This window comes from Grammomys surdaster, unplaced genomic scaffold (assembly GCF_004785775.1).
Source record: "Grammomys surdaster isolate TR1022 unplaced genomic scaffold, NIH_TR_1.0 341, whole genome shotgun sequence".
NCBI lineage: Eukaryota > Metazoa > Chordata > Mammalia > Rodentia > Muridae > Grammomys > Grammomys surdaster.
Window position 1 is genome coordinate 3230089 of NW_021604760.1, and position 7679 is coordinate 3237767.

At 42.8% G+C, this 7679-nt stretch overlaps 1 protein-coding gene across 1 annotated transcript in view; it reads right to left on the reverse strand.

Annotated features, from left to right (window-relative positions):
• Patj (PATJ crumbs cell polarity complex component) overlaps positions 1–4386 on the reverse strand; it is a 299188-nt gene extending 294802 nt beyond the window's left edge. Inside the window, exon 1 of the mRNA XM_028778758.1 lies at positions 4292–4386. The gene's annotated coding sequence lies outside the window, so the exon portion shown is untranslated. The remainder of the gene's footprint in view (positions 1–4291) is intronic.
• Positions 4387–7679: the final 3293 nt, after the last annotated feature.

Consider the following 7679-nt stretch of genomic DNA (forward strand, 5'->3'; position numbering starts at 1 on the left):
GAGAGAGAGAGACAGAGAGAGAGAGACAGAGAGAGAGAGAGAGAGGGGGAGAGAGAGCGAGAGCGAGAGCATACCGTGTGCTACTGAATTACTGAATTAACTATTTTAGCATCTATTTTATACAACACAGAGCCATTCTGTATAACATTATCTAACTGATGTTCTGAATGTCTTATCAACCTGTAGGTCATAAGTCCAGAAAACTCAATTAAAACACCAGGGGCCAATGCTATGGGAAAACATGAAAACACAGAGGAACCATAGATGCCACTGAGAATTAGCTTCATGGGGGTGGGGGTGGGGAGAGAATATCAAATGTTCATGACCTTTTGGGCAAATAACTAAAAATAAGACAAAATTTTCAACTTGAAATTTCTTGACCAAGCTGAGTGCACCTAACGTTCAACATTCATCTATCTCTTCTCCCTTTCCTTTCAGAGTTAGTACAAATTTGAGAGGAAAAAAAGAATTCAGAAAAGAATCTTTTAAAATACTTAACTGTTGAGCTGGGCAGTGGTGGTGCACGCCTTTAATCCCAGCACTTGGGAGGCAGAGACAGGTGAATTTCTGAGTTCGAGGCCAGCCTGGTCTACAGAGTGAGTTCCAGGACAGCCAGGGCTACACACAGAAACCCTGTCTCGAAAAAAATAAAAACAAAAAGCAAAACAAAAAAATACGTAACTGTTGAGAGGACTAAATAAAATTTGGCCTAGTACACAGCACACTCTCAACAAAGACTGTTACTGTTATCATTCTTTTCAATCAAAATTGCATGACATTTTGAAATTTCAAATCAGTTACTGTCATTTGTGGTTTTGCTATGTAATCAATACCGAGAAGATTGAACAATACAACTTTTCATCCAGTGCAATTAATACAAAACATGTGATCAAAAAAGGCCTACATATTGTTTTGTTTTTGTTTTGAGACAGGGTCTTACCATGTGGCCCTTGTTGGTTCAGAACTTGCTACATAGACTAGAAAGGTCTATGAGAGTCTCCTGTCTCTGCCTTCCGAGTGCGGGGACCAAAGATATGCACCACCATGCCCAGCCTATAAACTGGGATTTTTAAGTCAGTTTAAAGCCAGTATAGTGGCACACAACTGTTTCCACCATTCCATGGCAAGAGGATGGTGAGTTTGAGGCTACTGTCTCAAACGCAAGTCAACTTACACTGGAGTATTGACACCTCAGTACATCTTACCCTGATGAAGGGTAGATACATACCAAATCTTTACCTAGTGTCTTCCCTCAGAAATAGAATGTGAGCCACAAATATAATTTTAAAATTTCTGGCAAGGGCTAGAGAGATGGCTGACCAGTTCAGTGTGAATACTGTTCTTACAGAAGAGCCAAATTCAGTTCCCAGCACCCATGTTGGCGCTCTACCCTGGCCATACTCCACAGGTACTTGCATATAGCCAAACATACACATAATTTAAAAAATAATAAAAAGAGCCAGCCAATGGTGGTGCACACCTTTAATCTTAAGAGGAGGCAGAGGGAGGTGTATCTCTGAGTTCCAGGACAGTCTGGTCTACAGAGTGAGTTCCAGGACAGCCAGGGCTATACAGAAAAGCTCTGTCTTAAAAATCAAGAACTAAAAAACCAAAATGTTTCTGATAGTATAATAAAAGGACAAAATTGGGGTTGGAGAGATGGTTCAGCAGTTAGAAGCACTACTAGCTGTTCTTCTAGAAGACTCATGTTCACACCTTTGATCCCTCCACTCGGGAGGCAGAGACAGGAGGACCCACAAGGCAGCTTACAACTGATGATAACTCCAGTTCTAGGGGATCTTACACATATGCAGGCAAAACACTAATACACATAAAATAGCAAAGTAAATTAAAAGAATAATTCTAAAAAGGCAAATATTTAACTTTAATATGTAGTTTACTTAATCCAATATATATAAATCATCATTTAAATATGCTAATAATATAAAAATAAGATAGCTTAAACTTTTTTTACACTTAGAATCTAGTGTGCATTTCACACTTACAACACATTCATTCCAAAGAGCCCCATTTCACTTGTGCCAGCGTGTCTGCAACAAAGTACTGACCTATTAACCTAGACTTTTTCAGAAAGAGCTTGGCAATGTCTTTAGCAAAGAATTTGACTTCTCAGCTCAGTTTCTGACTATCTAGATAAGAATGCTTACAGGCTTGACTTCTTCCGGATTACATCTGAGCAGAGGCAAGTGGGAGAACAATTGCTTGCTACGACAGACAAGACAAATTCTAGAACTGTTTTCCTTTCAGCTTCTTCAAATCTCAGGCAGATCTTTTCCAAATGGAGGGCCAGCACAAATCATTCTCCAGGTTGGGAGTGGACCAAGGCCTATTGTAATCTCTACCAGGTCCTCAGCACCTATCTCTTCATCTCACCGAAAACTTATTGTCTGTTGGTAGAGCAAGGGCTTAGCATGAGCAAGGCCCTGGCTCCCCATGCTCAGCACCAATAAATACATACAAATAAGTGCAAGCACTACAGTTCCTTTCATTTGCAGCAGACTCTATACTGGGAGATCCTAAAGACATCCAAATCTATACAAAATCCCAGTTCAAGAAAGAAAAAAAAAATTAAGCAACAACGGTTATGTGACTTCAACTATTAAGGCAGACTAGCTTGTTTTCTCAAGGAATTTAATGCTCCCATCAATACGACAAGACTTCAAGGAACTAACCCCTTTTGTGACTTCCCCCAAAGTAATGCGATTTTGTTAAAACTTTAACAGAGCAAGGAAGTTCAGACTGCTTGGCTGTTCGATGTACAAATACTTATTAACCTAGCTGTAAGGACTGGGAAATGCTGGGCTGTCTCAAAAATCTAAGGTTTTAAAAGTGAGTTCATTGTAAAGAAAGCACAGACATTTCTATCTTTAAAATTACAAAGTGGAAGAAAGGAGTCATGTGACTCGTTTACTTTTTCTCATCTGTGAAATGGGTTTCTGGTTGCTGCTAGATCCTTTTTTCCTTCTTTTAATTCTCTGACAATTTCAGAGAGATACACAGTATTGGTCATTTCCGCATGTGTGTGTGCGCACGCGTCCCCTCCTTTCCCATCTTCACAGCAAGTTTTCACCTCCAGTTTTCCTGTCAACTGTTTTGCTTTGTTCCTTTTTCGAAATTTTTCTTGTTTTTCCCACAATGAATTTAAGTTAGCTCCATACAAGCTCAACGGCTGCGAGTGGAACTCAAGGACAAAACACATCTAGTCAGTATGTGTGTGGTGCTAGATTAGACCCCCTTCCCCACCAGACAATAATAATCAATAAGTGGAGCTTATGAAGAATAAGTTCAATTCGAGTGACAACTTCACACAACTCAATTTTAAATCAAATCATTCTTCTGATGACAAGTCCACTATAGCCACCAGTATCAGCATCTAAATAGTAAGGGTACTTCCGCATCTGCATTTACTAATGTTCAAACTATCTTAAAATTTCATTAATCCTTATCAAGGCCGTTAAAGCCCTAAAACAGCAAAAGGTCACGACTTCACCTCCCATTTTCTAATTCTGCAAAATAAACAGATTCCAGTTTTTAATCCCACCTCTCCCTAGCTTTCCCTAGAAATAAACGGTAAATTCGAAGCCAGGGGAAGGCTAGTAGACCTGGAATGTGGTCTAGCTGTCTCAAGGAACCGAGATTATTCTAGGTACCCGTAAGCTTCTTCATCGGAGACACAGTCGTTGGACAAGATAGTGAGACCACAGGTCAGATGCAGGTTAGAGGCAATCTAGAGAAATCAGGCCCAGCAAGGTATGGCCTCTGAACCCCGGAGACAAACAAGTCAAGGAGGAATTCCAATCAGAAGTGGTAAGAGCCCATAGGAGGCAAAGTACAAGTGAACAGGGCAGGGAGATTCCAAGGAGGGGTGGGGCATTCGAAAAGTGAGAATGATGTGGAAATGCTTTACAGAACTTGATTCCAGGCAGGAATCCAGTAACCTTCCCAAAGACTGAGAGCCACCTCCCCAGCTAAGCAGAGAGAGGCCGGAGGGGCGCGAGACCCACTCCAAGGCCAGGTCTGTCCTTCGGCTCCCTCCGCTCCCTCCCACCGACCACGGGGAGGCTCCGCCCCGCTCCAGGAGGCCGCGGGCGCTGGATCCGCGAGCACGCGCGATCGCTGAGCTCGCAGGCCGGGCGGGCCGGGAAGTCCGCGCCGGGCTGATTGGTTAGGTCGCGGGCCGCCGCTAGGCCTACGGGCTGCCCAGCGCACCCTCCGCGGGGTCCGGACATGGCTCCCGCGCGGCCCCCGCTCGGTACGCCGCGAGCGTTACCTGGTCAGGCGACAGCGGGGTGGGAGCCCCGGGGCTGCGAGCTCGGCCTCCTCACCTGGCGGAAGTACAGCGGCTGCCCTCACCTGGACGGAAGTGTGGCGGCCTCCTCACCTGGGCGGCTCTCCACCTCGCCGGAGGCTGGGCGGGGCGGGGCGGGGCGAGCCGGGCTCTGGCCCCTGGGCGTCTGCGCGCTTGTTAAAGTTCCGGGGGTGAGTGGGGCTACCAGTCCTGGAAACTAGGCCAGCAGCCTTGAGGGCAGGTGCGGCCGCCGACTCAAAACCGAGACCCCCAAACAAACCACCAGCGCTGACCCAAAACCGAGACCCCAAACAAACGACAAGTCCACTTAGCCCCTAGCCCGAGGCCCCTCTGTTCCAGCCTTCTTGTGTCCCTTATGTTTTCCAGATGTGCTGACTCAATGTAAAATAGTGTGTCAGTCTGTGTCCCCATCATCCTAAGTGTAATTATGAGTGTCTTCTTTTTTTCTTATTTAGAGTTTTGATGATAAGCATTTACATTATCTAATATAGTCTGCTCAAGGCTAAAGAGAATCAATCATCAGATAGCTTACTGAATAAATGCACTATTAAGGACTGTGATTGACAGAGATGAGAGGTAAAATGGTATCCTCAAAAAAGTGAATACGTATAAGCAACAGCAATATGCGGACATTTGCTGGTTATGCGTTTGATACTTTATGGCTGGGTGATAATTTCAGGGAAATAACATTTGTTAGGCCTTGTAAGAAGGTATGTAATTTTTCCCCTAATGGAAGGAATAAAATGAAGATGTCCGTTTTCACTTGTCCTGTTCAGCATACTATTGGAAACTTAAGCTGAAGCAAACAATGGGTCGTGTTGGATGGTGGTGCACACCTCTAATCTCTACACTCTAGAGTTCCAAGTAGTATGATTCCCTGTCTCAAAAAACACTAAAGAAAAAAAAAAATAAAGGGCACACTAATAGAAAAGAAGCAAGTAAATATCGTTTGTGGATGTCATCATTTTAAAGGTAGAAAATCAAAGATGACTGGGGACGATGACTCAGTGGATGAAGGTAGGTACTGCCCAAGCCCGATGACCTGTATTCAAGTTCTATCCCAGGAAGCCATATAGTGATCAAACCAACTGCAGCAAGTTGTTCTTTGAGCTCCATATTGCCCCCAGTCCTCCATGCCCTCTCACACATACAAATGTAAAAATAAAAACACAAAAAATAAAGCACACATACACACACATACACACACACACACACCCACACACCAGAATTACTGTGAGTTCAAAATCAGTCTAAGGTACATAGTGAATTCAGGCCAGCCTGGACTACTGAAATACATATCAGGACTTAACTTGTCTCAAAAATACAAAAGATGTGAATAAAATTTTTAGATAATCCCTCCTTGAGACTCTTCCCAGGTGATTCTAGATTGTGTCAAATTGACACCTAAAACTAACCAAGATGCTTTGGACTTAATTTAATGGTGAAAATATTCACTGCCATGTTCGTAAAGAACACAGACACAAATGTTCACAGATTGGGAGATTTAATATTGATAAGTTGTTGATACACTCGCCCCAAACATTTGATAATATTTATACCAAAATACAATGAAACTATTTATAGTAAGAGAAAAAAAGTCCTATAATTTCTCTGGAATCACAAGAGACCCAGAGTGGCCAAAGCAATTCTCAGCAAAAGAAATAAAGCTGGAAGAACCCTAACACCTGGCTCTAATGTATACTATAAAGCTCTAGCATCTGAAGCCTGGTAATACCAACACACAAACCAAAGAATTGCATCCATAGCCAATTGGCCTTCAACAAAGGTGTCAAAAACAAAATTTGGAGAGAGGGCAGTCTCTTCAATAAATGGTGTGAAAACAATCAACACACCCCTATCTGTTACCATATGCAAAAATCAACCCAAAGCTGATCAAAGACCTAAGTGAAAGATGTGCCACTTTAAGACATTTCTGTAAATGATGGTGTTTTTGAAGGGACTGAGGTAGCAGAACAAACTCCATTTTGTTCTTAAGACTCCATTCTAAGTCAACTTGCCCTTAGAATGGCATGGCCAATGAAGAGACAAAGAGCAGTAGGACAGATTCCATCTTGTCCTCTAAACTCTGGGTTCAACTGCTGTCCTTGGAGAAAGCTACTGTCCTTGGAGAGATATGGTCCCCACCCTTGCTGTCTGAGAAAAAAAATCATGAGATGTCCGTGACAGTAACAAAATAGACACAGCAGCTGCAGCTAGCTGGTAACCACAGAGTGGGCTAAGAAAACATAAGTCTTTCCCAGGTCAAGATGTTCCTTTTTAGATGTGTGTTCTCTCCTCGTGGTCTGAGCAAACGCTATCAGTCTGAAGATTAAAATTCCTTTACCCATTAACCCAATCATGTAACACCAAGGCTCGAAAGCCCCAGCTTGCAAACGTTTCCTATATAAAACCTAGACCCTGGACCTGAGTGTCACTTTCTTAACCTGTTACACAGGGAGGGTTTGTGACCCAAGCTTGAACTTATATAAAAACTCATGTACTTGCATCAGAGTTGTGGTTCCTGGTGGTCTCTTTGGGTTTTTTTTTTCAATCTGGGCACAACATTTTTAATAATTTTTCTTATGTAAATTTTTTCTTTTTCTTTTTGTTATTTTTTTTTCAGAGCTGATTGACCAAACCCAGGGCCTTGTGCTTGCTAGGCAAGGGCTCTAACACTGAACTAAATCCTCAGTTCCTTTATTTTTTTCTTTTTGCCTGCATGTATGTCTGTGGAACACATCTGTGCCCAATACCCAAGAAGGCACCAGAAGAGAGCATCAGATCCCCTGGGACTGGAGTTACCAAGTGTTTTGAGACATAGTTAGGGTGCTGGAAATCAAACCCAGGTTCTGTGGAAGAGCAGCCAGTGATGCTTCCTCCTCTTAGATTGCTATCTTATCTCAAGTTGACGTAAAAACGTAAAAACTAGCCAGCACAATGGGTTTACGCCAGTTCACTGATCCTTGAAAACTTTTAGCAGAGTTTTAAATATGTCAGAGCCTTTTTTCAAAGGAGAAATTTGCCCGGAAACTGTACAAAAGTGGATTGAGGACCTTGGAGAAGTAGCCTATGATAAAACAAAAAAAGTTGCTGTAGCAAGGGAGATAGGAAATAAGGAAAATTGGAAATAGGGTGAAAGTGCATAATGATTGCCAGCTAGGCAGTGGTGACCCAAGCCTTTGAACCCAGCACTCAGGAGGCAGAGGCAGGGCGATCTATGTGAGTTCAATCTCACTCTGATCTACAGAGACCTAGAACAGCCAGGACTACACAGAGAAACCATGACTCAAAAAAACTAAAACAAAAAGGGGAAGAAGAAGAAGAAGAAGAAGAAGAAGAAGAAGAAGAA